This window comes from Arctopsyche grandis, chromosome 11 (assembly GCF_051622035.1).
Source record: "Arctopsyche grandis isolate Sample6627 chromosome 11, ASM5162203v2, whole genome shotgun sequence".
NCBI classification, from domain to species: Eukaryota; Metazoa; Arthropoda; class Insecta; order Trichoptera; family Hydropsychidae; genus Arctopsyche; species Arctopsyche grandis.
Window position 1 is genome coordinate 4,331,610 of NC_135365.1, and position 14,380 is coordinate 4,345,989.

The window sequence follows — 14,380 nt, forward strand, 5'->3', positions numbered from 1 at the left end:
TATTATTTCCTTCGCTGTTGTAGTTTTATTTCAGAACGATAGTGTTTTTTATTAATATCGCCGACACTCATACCAGCGAAGGTGAAATAATTGACGTGCACATTGTTATGTACCCCGCTTATCACTCTAGTTCCCACAATATCAAATGTACTTTTCACACGCTCATATACGTGAATAACAAAACCATAAAAATTCCTGTAATAGGATATTCAGATAACACAGGAATGTACCCAGCCCATAAGATAACAAATCATTTATATAGATCGCCATTCGATCGCATTAGTCAGTCATCGCCATCGACTCCGCAGATGACAGTCGTCAGTCATCACCATCAAGACTCCGAGAGAGGTAGTCTTCACCATCGACTCCGAGAGAGCAGTCATCGCCATCGACTCCGCAGATGACAGTCGTCAGTCATCACCATCAAGACTCCGAGAGACCAGTCATCATCATCGACTCAGAGAGTGACAGTCGTCATCGTAAATACTCCGAGAACGCGTCCTCAATTAACGATCAGCACAGCAGCAGAATAAAGTGAACGAAAGTTATAGTGAAATAGTTCTACGTGTCTCCTATTATAAAAATCATAGTTCCATTATCTATCGGTTTTTCGAATATATCTAGAATATAAGATAACTGTAACATTTTAATAACAATAAAGAAACTTGGTTGGTTAACCAAGTAGTAAATAAAATTTAAATAAATATCTTCCTGGAACGTGACATATGATAATTTTGGTGGCAGCGGTGGGATGAGTCAATTGGTTTAAATCAAAAAATATCCGTGCAAGGATAAGTGAAAGTTTTAAAAAGAGGAAAAATTCCTAAAAAGTGAAAGTGCTAAATAAGATATTAAATCTTAATAAATTTCGTGAACTTAAACATTCCAAAAAACGTAGCTATTCAGATTAGATCTTAGTATCTATCATTCCCGAGGGAATCAGCAATTATTGCTCTTGAGTGAATTAGTGACGTTCGGAAGTACAGTTCAGTTTTAATAAAAATAAAAATAATAATTTTAAACCAACGGCGAAAAAACGTAGCAGTTACGGCGGATTCTACATCCTACAACCTCGCAAGGACCTTCCCAGATTTTCGAGACCAAGAACAACCAATATCAATATCTACGGAAATAAATAATTTTGAAAATGAAAGTAATATTCCTATTTCCGAAATGAATAATGAAAATTTTGAAAATAAAACAAACGATCCTATAAATGAAGAAGATAAAGACAATTTTGAAAATGAAAATAATATTTCTATTCCCGAAATAAATAATGAGAACTTTGAAATCGAAATTAAATCACCTGAATTAAAATTATGTAATGACGAAATTGAAAAGTCATTGGAATGTTTTCCTAAACTTCCTGAGCCGCAGGAATGTAATTTATTCGTATACAATGAAAAAAATGTTAATTGCGATATTAAAATAAAATCTATTGATATGAAATTGCCAGAAGATGATTTCATGTGCAATCTATTAATTAAAAATAAAAAGGTGAAAATAAAAGTTAAAGGGAAAATAAACGGAATTAATCGTAATATTAAAAATGGATTCGTTAAAATGTTAAAAGATATTTTCATAGACAAATTGATTATAAAAATAAATAACGCTACTAATGCGGAAATAAATACGAAAAGGAAAATAATTGAACGTGGTAATAAACCTAAATTTCGAATAACAAATAAAATATTGTGGTGTAAACCAACAGTAAAAATTAAATTAAAACAAAATAAATATAAATTATATAAAACTTACCCTTTACCTATACCTCATACAAATACAGACATATACTCACTCATTATACCAACATATAAATACATTGGAGTATCAGTCGACGATATGAGTTATACTATTTTTGATAATTTAGAAAATAATTGTAAGAATATTATTAATCAAATTTTTATATGTAATAAATTAAATATACTTTCCACACTAAGTGAAATACATTGTGAAACAAAATTGCTAAAAGATGTTACTAAGAATATACCTGAATATTGTAACACAAGAAATGTTAAAGGTAAAATAGACCTATGGCAAAAATTAACTAACAACAGATGGCTATATACCTTGTCGGAAAGTAAGAAATTAACAATTAATTGTAAGAATAAAAATAATGAATATGTTGAATTATTCCAAACAGGAATCATAAAGTTAGATAAAGGATGTAAAACGAATAATGGCTTAATAAGCTTAAATGCTGATAATAACATTTTTACTGAATATAAAAATCCAATGTCAAATATAAATATAATAAATGATAAATGTTGTGTTATAGGAAAAACAAATTATAGTTTACATCAACTAGATCCTATAAAATTAATAAATGTAGATAACACAAACACTCAGAAAGTCCTAGAGACATTTGAAAAATTTAACGATAAATTAGAAAACTATCAAAATCAGCCAGCCATTGTAAAGCATTCCTCATTTTTTGTAAAGCTAATTTATGGAATAATCATTACTATTGTTATACTTATGCTAGTTAAAATAAGTTTTCATCTTTATAAATGTTTTAGAGATAAGAAAAGATTTAATGTAAAGTATATTCGAAAACCACGAGAAAACGAAGTAGAAATAGTTCAAATCGAACCAGAAATTAGATCTAGAGAAGAAATATTAAATGCCATAAGCGGCTAACTTCTTAATTTTTATGTATTAATAAGTTTCTTAACAATGGGGGTGTTATGTACCCCGCTTATCACTCTAGTTCCCACAATATCAAATGTACTTTTCACACGCTCATATACGTGAATAACAAAACCATAAAAATTCCTGTAATAGGATATTCAGATAACACAGGAATGTACCCAGCCCATAAGATAACAAATCATTTATATAGATCGCCATTCGATCGCATTAGTCAGTCATCGCCATCGACTCCGCAGATGACAATCGTTAGTCATCACCATCAAGACTCCGAGAGAGGTAGTCTTCACCATCGACTCCGAGAGAGCAGTCATCGCCATCGACTCCGCAGATGACAGTCGTCAGTCATCACCATCAAGACTCCGAGAGACCAGTCATCATCATCGACTCAGAGAGTGACAGTCGTCATCGTAAATACTCCGAGAACGCGTCCTCAATTAACGATCAGCACAGCAGCAGAATAAAGTGAACGAAAGTTATAGTGAAATAGTTCTACGTGTCTCCTATTATAAAAATCATAGTTCCATTATCTATCGGTTTTTCGAATATATCTAGAATATAAGATAACTGTAACATTTTAATAACAATAAAGAAACTTGGTTGGTTAACCAAGTAGTAAATAAAATTTAAATAAATATCTTCCTGGAACGTGACAACATCCACTCATCACAACTTAACGAATGGTGTTATTACAATTTTACAAACTGATATTGAGACAGTGACAATGAATGTCGTAACCCACTGGCGCGACACGTGACACGCGACACGCGCGTGTGGGTCATCGCGCTGTGGAATTTGATGGAATAATACATACATATGTACATTCGATATGTAAAACTCTTTGCTTTTATGTAAAGAATTTTTTACAAAAATAGTTTAAAAAAAACTATTTGGAGTGCAATTTTGTAGAACATATGTAAATGCATTGAAATTAATGTCATCATTGAAACATTACGGCCATTAAAAGAATCCACGATGAAATTGCAAAGCAAGCACATGACGTTGAGTGATTTTTTACGGGATTTGGATTCTATTAAAATTTAAACTACAAAACTTAAAAAATTGATAATCTCATACTTCTAGAATAAAAAACTACTAGATTATTTTTAGCCTGTTGTCACACTTTTGTTCCTAAAAGCAGGGCCCGATAAAATTTTGGTAAGCCTAGAGCAAGTCAAATAAGAATAAATAAAGAAAAAGTATTTTAGCTGCATCAGAATCCGCCCTCTATTCCGCAGTGCACCAGCGGCAAGTAATTTAAATGGTCAAAATACTATTTCCGATTTACGGATTCTTACTAAAACCTTATCAGCTCTATGTTAGTATATACAAATACATACAAATATAAATTTTCGGTTTGATACGTTCAGGGGTATGGAGAGAATAGTGGCTACATCATTTTTGACCTTTCTAAGACTAAAATATCCGACTTCCGGTTTATTAAATTTGGTGATTTTTTACATACCTCCTTTATTTTATTTTCATCACATTGATATTTGAATTTTTTTGGTGAAGTGCACAGATGTTTAAGAGGTCGAAAAAAATAGTGGAAGATAAATCTAACAAGAGTAAACTGCCACTTCCGGTTAACAGATGCTTACCGAATTTTAATCATAACTTGGTATTAAGATTATATGAAATAGATAGGAAATTTCAATTCAATAAACTAAAAGGTTTCTGAGAAAATCATAAAAAGCCTCGATTCTCTAGAGCAGGGGTTCCCAACCTTTTTATACCCTAGAGCGCATTCTAAAATATCTATGGGGCGGCGGGCATTACTTATTTTTTCTAATGATATTTATAATTGGACGAGGGTAATTAATAACAAAGAAAAATAATTTCAAAATAATAAAATTATTGTTCAAATTACATACACACCAAGAAACGTACATACAAAATGTAATACAAAGTAAACAAAAAACACACATACAAAGAAAACATTTTATAAAAAAATATAATATCAATGTGTCAGTGTGATCTTTGGGCGATTCAATTAGCGGTTTCGGAGATAATTGAATTCAAAAACTTAAGGACACCTATGTATAAGGGGAGGTACCATTTCTGGTCAACTTAAAAATTTCAAAAAATTTTTCGTCGTGTCGATAAGAATTTCAGTCACCGATACTAAGTTTCAGGTGTTCAAAAAATCCCCAAAATACACAGACACACACACACACACAGAATTTTTCTAGATCATCCAAACGTGATCAGTGAAAATCTAAATATGAATTCTTTATGTGCCAACTTAGAGCTGATAAGGTTTTGATCAGAATTCGTTAGCCGGAAGTAGTATTTTTTTTTAAAACAATATTTCATTATTTTATTTAGACCTTATAAATTATTTTAATCTTCTTCATATTCATTGTCTATAGTACTGATAGTGACACAAATAAATCTGACAACCGGAAGTAGAACTTTTGTCTTGTGCAAGTTTTGTACATTTGCGCTTAATATGTATCGAAAATGCTGTCGGCTATTAGTATTTCATAATACTGCCGGTATATGTGTATGTGTCTGTGCGGTTCAATATCGAATTTTGTTTTGTGAACTTCTTATATTCCTCAAATCCATTGATAAAGTCATGGGTTGGTCACACCTGAATTTTTTTTCCCGGTGCAATTGGAAGAAGCTCTATCAAGAACCACTGTTGTAGAAACATACCCGCGATTCTCGCTGTTATTATCTGAACCACACCCACGGTCATCGTTTTAGACGATCTTCAGAAGTGTTTCGGCGGTGATAGCGTGTCATTGTCGAGTCAGTCTTTTGGAACAACTCAAGTGTAATTCAAACTGAAGGTGGTTCATCCGGTTCACCTAGATCGTACGTAAGCTTTTGATTATTACTTTATCTATGTACGTAGTAGCAACAGATGACGTTTTGTGATCATGCAAAAATTCAAAGTCGAGAATTTGACTGATTCGAACTCAGAATCGATTACTGATCACGTTTTCATGATCTACATAGTTTAGGGTTTTGAATTGAATTATCTCCCAAACCGCTAACCGAATCAGACTGAAATAAAAATTATAAATTTTATGACCTAATATTTTTTAAATATTTTTACCTGAACCGGAAGTAGTGCTTTTACTCTAGAGAATCGAGGTTTTTTATTTTTTTCTCAGAAACCTTTTGTTTTTATATATGTTTTATAGTATGTGATGAATAGTTTCATAAATTAGTTAATTTAATTTAAAAGAAAGCTTGTAATGATGACGAGTTAATTAATAACTGCTATGATTTTTTTTCGTGAAACATTTGTTTTAAATGCTAATGTTTTATCCTACATATGTAAATATGTATATGTGTATCCTTGGCATAATTAAAATATTTATAGAGAAAATATATATATTTGCCAAGAACCTAGAACACAATTACTAAACGGACATAACTTAAATACATTTTGTATTTATGTATGATTAAATAGCATTAAATCATTAGCATTTTGAATAAAATATAATAATTCATGAAACGGTCAAGTGCGTGTATATTTTTGGCTTAACACCAAACAGTAGATGAGTCAGAAATTTTTTCTCTGATTTTCACAAGACCGCGCCCACACGCATCGATCGACCTATGAATCAGTCTTTGAACTCGCCTCGTGTCGAGCGCTCGCGCATATTTATGTTCCTTTGCTTACATCCGCGCTTTCAACGACTGCAAAAGTGCCACTGACACATACCTTCTTCTTCTTCTTGTTAATGCCTTGTCCGCATCCGGACGTTGGCGACCACCTCGTCGATTATTTGAATATATCCGCATCGGTCTTCAGCGGCTCGGAACAGCTCTTCGGCGCTCATATCGGTCCACATGCGCATGTTTCGAAGCCAAGATAACTTTTTCCTGCCAATCCATTTTTTTCCTTCTATTTTCCCCATGGTTATCAAACGGAGAAATTCGTATTTTGGACCCCGTATCATGTGTCCGAGGTACTCCATCTTTCTCCGCTTGATGACAGAAACAAGTTCCCTGCCTCTCCCCATCATGCCGAGGACAGCTTCGTTTGATATCTTTTTGGTCCACGGAATCTTCAGCATACGCCTATAGACCCACATCTCAAAAGCTTCAATGCGGCTGATCATCTTGGTTTTCAGAGTCCACGTCTCACATCCGTGTAGTAATACTGTCCAGACGTAGCTCTTCGCGAATCTCAACCGCGTATGAAGATTGAGATGCTTGTTTGTAAGGGCCGCCTTCATTTTTACAAATGCTGTTCTAGCCATCTCGATGCGGATTTTTAGATCTTCATCTGGGTCCATCTCTTCATTCAGCCAGGTACCCAGGTATTTGAATCTTTTTACTCTTTCTATCACCTCTCCATCCAAGGTTAGATTCCCGGTGTCTGTTTGCATTCTATCTACTATCATAAATTTTGTTTTCTTTAGATTTATGCGCAGACCTCTTCGATTGCTTTCTTGATGTACACGGTCTAGAGATCTTTGCAGGTCTGCTAAATTTTCAGCGACTAGTGCCGTGTCATCAGCATATCTTATATTGGTGATCGTCTCGCCGCCCACCTTGATGCCCTCCGCCTCTTGGAGAGCATCGTGGAAGATGGATTCGGTGTAGGTGTTAAAAAGAGTAGGTGATAGGATGCATCCTTGCCTGACGCCCCGTTCTATAGGAATCTCATCAGTGAATTGATCATCGACACGTACTACTGCAGTCTGATTCCAATAAATATTTCGTAGCAATCTGACATCTCTGTCATCCAGGCCAATATTTTTTAATGTTTCCATCAGGCGAGCGTGTTGGACACGGTCAAAGGCCTTTTCAAAGTCTATAAAGCAGATGTACACAGGTTTACGGACTTCTCTGCATCTTTGGAGTAGTGTTTTCATACAGAAAAGGGCCTCTCGGGTACCCAAACCTTGTCTGAACCCAAACTGCTCTCTGCTAATCGCCTCTTCACACCGTGAGTAAATTCTGCCCTGTATTATCTTTAGTAGGATCTTCAATGTGTGACTCATTAGGCTAATTATTCTGAAGTCACTACACGTCCTCGCGTTACTCTTTTTGGGCAACGGGATAAATATGGATTGTTACCAATCGCTAGGTACTTCGCCTGATAAATATATTTTATTATAGAGTTTTGTTAGATTTTCTATGTTATCGTCGTCCAATAACTTGAGAAATTCGGCAGGAATCAGATCCGGTCCAGTAGCTTTCCGACTCTTTGCTAGTTTTATAGCATGTTCCACTTCGGATTTCAATATATATGGTCCCGTTTCTGGATCTTCAATATGCCCTCCGGTTTCTCTATTGTCTTTAAAGAGCAATTTTGTGTACTCGGTTCATTCTGATTTCTTCTCATCCATATTTAAAATGATTTTTCCATCTTTATTCCTAAGGAGTATGAAATCTTTTTTTCTGAATGATCCTGTTGCTTCTTTTAGTTTTTTATATACGTTAAATTCGTCGTGTTTTTCTTGTAATTTTTCAATTTCGTTACATTTATTTTCCATCCATTTTTCTTTGATTTCTTTAATTTTCCTTTGAATTTGGCGGTGAATATTTTTATATTGTGTTGGATTATTATGTTTGTGTTTTCTACGTTCTTCCATTAAATGTATAATTTCATCCGTCATCCAAGGTTGCTTTTTATTAATTATTTGATTTGTTTCAAGAAACTTTTTCCCAGATTGGGTCATTGCTGATTTCATACCTTCCCACTTTAAGTTTACATTACTATTTTCTTCAATACATTTTTGTTTAAAATTTTTATTGAGATCTTTTGTAAATTGTTCGTGGATCGTAAGATTTTTAAGCAGCTCTAAATCCAATCTTGGTTTAGGTTTTGATGCTCTTAAAATCTTTTTCAGTCTTATCTTCAATTTCCCACAAAGTAGATTATGATCGGATGCCACGTCTGCACCAGGGTAGGTTTTCACCGATTTTATACTATTTTTAAATCTACTGTTTATCAAAATAAAGTCAATTTGGTTTCGCACAATATTATCAGGACAGTCCATTGGGGATTTCCATGTGTATAATCTTCTTTTAGGTAGCTTAAAGAAAGTATTCAAGATAACATACTGCTCTTCCTGGCAAAACTGAACTAGTCTGTCTCCTCTCTCATTTCTTTCTCCAAGTCCGAAGCGACCAGTTATACCCATTGTTTCTTCGTCTCCAACTTTGGCGTTGAAATCTCCCATTATAATGTTAACATCATGTTTTTTCGTATATGTCATCAATTCTTTGATTTGTTGATGAAATTCTTCAATCTCATTTTCTTCTTTATCAAAAGTGGGGGCATACACTTGTATTATGTTAACATTTATAAATTTTATCAGTTCGCCGTCGTTCGTTGTCGATCGATGACGCATTCGCACCGTTATTAGCTCTTCCATAAATAATATTTAATTAAAGTACCTAAACGGTCTAAAAAACACAAAAAAATAAAAAAAAATAAAAAGATCTGTCAATCAAAGTTTGTTCCTGTTGTGCTATTTTTAATTCGTACTTATAAAATATATTCATAATAATTTCAAAAAATATAAATTCAAGTTTCAAGTGGGTAGTCCATACATTCTCGTTCGCAGAGTGAATTTCATAGATTGTCAACCTTTAGTTCAATTCAATTTGGCAATCATGCAGTGTTGTGCATCTTGTGAAACGCAATTTTCTAATGGAGTTCAATGTGCTAATTGTAAGAGGCATTACGATTTTAATTGTGCCAAAATTACTGAAGGCGGCTACAATAAATTGGGAGCTACTAAAAGGGCTACATGGAAGTGTCCACGATGCCGTAATCCACAAAGTCCTCAGTCTTTGACCGAGTCACCTTCGCCGTCATTGGGTACACTACTTACGGAGATCCTGGATATCAAACGTAACATATCATGCCTGCCGTCGCTTGCAGAGGACATAAAAACGATAAAAACTGATATTAGCGACCTCAAAGCTACTTGTGAATTTAACAGTTCAAAGATTATTGAGGCCGAAAATAGGATAAGTGCAGTAGAGGATAAAGTTAAAGACATCGAGTCACTTAAGAATATTGTTGATGTATTACAAAATAAAATCGCAAGCAATGAACAGAGATTAAGGCTCAACAATGTTGAAATAAAAGGAATCCCTTGTAAAAATAATGAAAACGTCTTTAATATTTTTGACTCGATCTCCAAAACTGTAAATTGCAATATTCCAAAATCAGAAATTAATTATATCACTAGAGTTCCCACCCGCACTTCGGATAAACTACTTGTAGTGAGCTTCATCAATAGATATATTAAAGAAGACTTTGTTGCGACTACCCGTAAACACAAGAATCTCACAGTTAATGATATAGGTGTTGGTGTTGATAATACCAAAATCTACATAAATGATCAATTAACCATTGCCAATAAGCAACTTTTGACCAAAACAAAATCCTATGCTAAAGATAAGGGGTTTCAATACGTCTGGGTAAGAAATTCAAACATACTTTTAAGAAAAAACTCCACTTCAAAGATTCTACACATAAAGACTTTGGACGACCTAAAAAAGATTATATAAATATTTTTTCAATGAATAAGCAATCAATTCTAATTTTTTATTTATATTTTTCTTACCTTCTCTTTTATGTGACAATTATATTTACCGATCCTGTTATTCTCTTCTCTATATTTTATATCTACATTTCTTACTTTATTTTTTACTGTATTTTCCACCATATTTTTTACTATATTTTCACTTTTATTAATAATAATTATTTGAATATAAATTTTATTATCAAAGAATATACACTAACTAATTCCATATTTTATTTTGCTTATACTTATTTCAATTCAATTGCTATCATCAATAATTGTTGTTTGATAATTGATTCTATATCTTCATTTATAATTACATATACTTGTACATGCAATTACATTTTTTACTGTAATTTCTTCCATACTTTTTGCTCTATTTATAACTATAGTTTCACTTCTATTATTGATTATTGTCTTAATATTAATATTATTGTTAAAGAATATAAACTGGTTAATTCCATTTTTCACTTTGTTAATATATGTTCAGATTCATTTACTACCATCAATGATTATTATTTGAACAATAGTTCTATATCTTTGTTTATAATTATTGATGCATGCTCATTTGTATACATATGTCTATGCTTACCTACGCATGTAGGCTTATACGTCTATCTTTATGCACTCTATCAATTCTACCCATATATTATGGTTTTTGTTTTCTTTATTAATTATTGGTTCTTTCTTATATTTCTGAACGCACTTTATTTTCAATTCTATCATCAATTGTCATCTAAATCATTGTTTATTATTATATTATGAACAAATACTTGCCAAAAAACTATATAATTCGCTTTATTAATTTTATTTTAACTCAATTGGTATCACGAGTGATGGTTTGCTCGGTAATTCCGTATCGCTTCTATGGATGCAAGCATGTATGTGTATATTTATATTCATATACACATAACTGCTGATATTTATGCTTCTAGATATCTACACGTCTATCACTACGTACTCATCAATTGCCAATTCTATTTACTTTTTACAATTTATCTTATTTTTATTACATTGCTATATTTTATTCTGTGTACTTTCCATGTTCCTTATTTCCATGTGCTTTATTTTCCTACTCTATTAATACGTTTCATTTTTATGTTTGCATACATATTGACATGTGTATTTTCGTGTATAATTGTATGTACATATGTGTGTATGTGTTTATATGCATTTGTATATGCACATATATATATGTGTGTGAGTACCTTTTTATTATTTTTCTGAGACCACTTAATGGATTCTATTAATTTATATTATCAAAATGTACGTGGTCTCCGTACAAAAACTGATATTTTTTTACGAAATATAAACATGTCCAATTATGATATTATTTTGCTTACTGAAACTTGGTTGATGGACACTATAAGTGATCAGGAACTCTTTGATGAAAGATATATAGTGTGGCGAAGAGATCGTAATTATGTTAGCTTAAACCAAATACGTGGTGGTGGTTGCCTTGTGGCAACTAAGCGTGAACTTGGAGTTGTTTCACGTCCAGAGTGGCACTCTTCTGCGGAGGATATCTGGATATCTCTCACTTTACGCAGCACCACTAATCATCGCAACCTTCTCAAATTTCATATATGTGTATTGTATTTATGTTCTGAGAACATAGGTAATTCTTTTAATACTCAACTTACTAATTTTCTTGAAAACATGTCTACTATTTCAACTAACTACCCGGATGATAGATTTTTAATTGTTGGAGATTTCAATCTAAGTAACATCCAATGGTCCCAGGATATCTCCAGAGGAGGACTTATACCTATCAATTCGTTAAGAAGCACCGAAATGACTCTTATTGATGCATTACATTTTTGTAATTTTAAACAATATAATGGAGTACTTAACTTATTCGGCCGTATTCTTGATCTAGTTTTATCAAATGAACATTTGGTAGTAGATGCCTGTTTAGATCCTCTCGTTCCTGAGGATCCTTATCATAAATCTCTGTTAATTACTGCTGATCTAACTTTTTATCGATCACTTAAATCTAAACCTTATACTAGATTCCTTTTTGATCTTGGTAACTATAACGAGATTCAAAATGAATTAAACTCTGTTTCTTGGTCTTATTTACATACTGTTTCTCTTGATGATGCTGTAAATTCATTTTATAATCTTATATATAATTTAAGGGATAAATATATCCCACAGAAACATGTTCAAAGTAGAAAATTTCCCGCTTGGTATACTGCACCCCTAAAAAAAGTCCTGAAGGAAAAGTACAAATTTTTTAAGAAATTCAAAAATTATAACAACCTGGCTGACCATCATACCTTTGTACTATTACGCAATCGGGCAAAAACTTTAGAGAAAGAATGTTTCAAAAATTATATGACTTTAGTAGAAAACGACATTTCCTTGAATCCCAAAGCATTCTGGTCCTACATTAAATCAAGGAACAAAAACAACGTCCTACCTCATATTCTGTATCATGGTGACATTACTGCTGATACGGGGGTGGACATTTGTAATTTGTTTTCTTCCTTCTTTTACTCGACGTTCCTTAAACCGGTCTCTAATCAATCGACTTCCTCTTATCCCTTACCAACCAACGTCTGTTCTGTCACATCTTCCTCTGAAATTGGATCAATTGAAATTCGAAGTGAAAAAGTATTAAATATTTTGAAATCAACTGATATTCATAAAACAGCAGGCCCAGATTTAATTTCTCCAATTTTTATCTCAAAATGTGCTGAAAGCCTAACTTTACCACTAACCATTATCTATAAAAGATCTATTAGTGAGGGCCTTGTACCTTGTATCTGGAAATCAGCATTCATATCTCCTGTACATAAGAAAGGAAAAAAAAACGAAATTTCCAATTACAGGCCTATATCAAAGCTATGTATATTTGCTAAGATATTAGAAAAATTAGTGTACGACCAACTTTTTCCAGCTATCTCGCAATCTCTTAGTATGCAACAACATGGTTTTCAGAAAGGACGCTCAGTTACAACAAATTTACTACTATTTAATGATTTCGTTACTAATGCCATGAACGATCGGTCTCAGGTTCATACATATCTTTTTTTCGGTCTCAGGTTCATACATATCTTTTTTTCATACAAATATACATAGCTATATATACAGATTATAGTAAGGCATTTGACAAGATTGATCACGATATTCTCCTTGAAAAACTTTTACAGATCGGTATTCATGGTGATCTCTATAGATGGTTCACCTCATACATTACGCGTCGATCACAGGCTGTCTCATTAAATGGATTTATATCGAAATGGATGAATATTCCTTCTGGTGTCCCACAAGGCTCCCTCTTGGGACCTCTATTATTCAATATTTTCATCTTCGATATTGAAAAATGTTTTCAGAATTCAAATGTACTATTATTTGCTGATGATATGAAGATTTTCAAGAGAATAGACAACCGAAATGATGCTTTGGCCCTACAAGATGATTTGTTCAGACTAGAGGCTTATTGCAGCATAAATAAGTTGGAAATTAATGTAGCAAAATGCTCCTGCATAACCTTCACCAGAAAACTATGTCCAGTTGACTTTCCTCATTCAATTAACGGACATAGACTCACAAGGGTATCGGAAATTAGGGATTTGGGAGTCTTTTTAAACTCTGATCTATCCTTTAGTAAACATATTGACAATGTTGTAGCTCGAGCGTCGAAGGCCCTCGGGTTCGTCATCCGGTCCTCCAAATGCTTTACTTCTATAAAATCATACAAAATACTATATTGTGCATACGTAAGAAGTATTGTTGAGTTTGCATCCCAAGTTTGGAACCCAGATTACTCTGGTGCAAGAGACAGATTGGAGCGCATTCAGAAGAGATTCCTGAGGTACGTCAGTAGCCGTTTTGGATTAACCTATACTTCCTATGAAGATGCTTGTAGGTGTCAGCATCTACTTCCTCTTGTCAAAAGAAGGGAGATAGCTGACATCTCAACAATTTTGAACATCCTTAACGGCTCGATTGACTGTCCTCAATTATTGAGCAGACTATCATTGCGTGTACCAAATAGAATGACTAGATGTAATGAGCTCCTTTACATACCTAATACTTTTTCTAATTATGGAAGAAGCTCATTCATCTGGCGTGCAAGCTCCACCGTCAACACACTAATCTTAACAATTTCTATGTTTGACTTATTTAATATTAATGCTATACAAGCTAGAGTAATTATTGCAAATTTGTTTTTCGATGATTAATTTTAATGAAAGTTTATGATTATGATT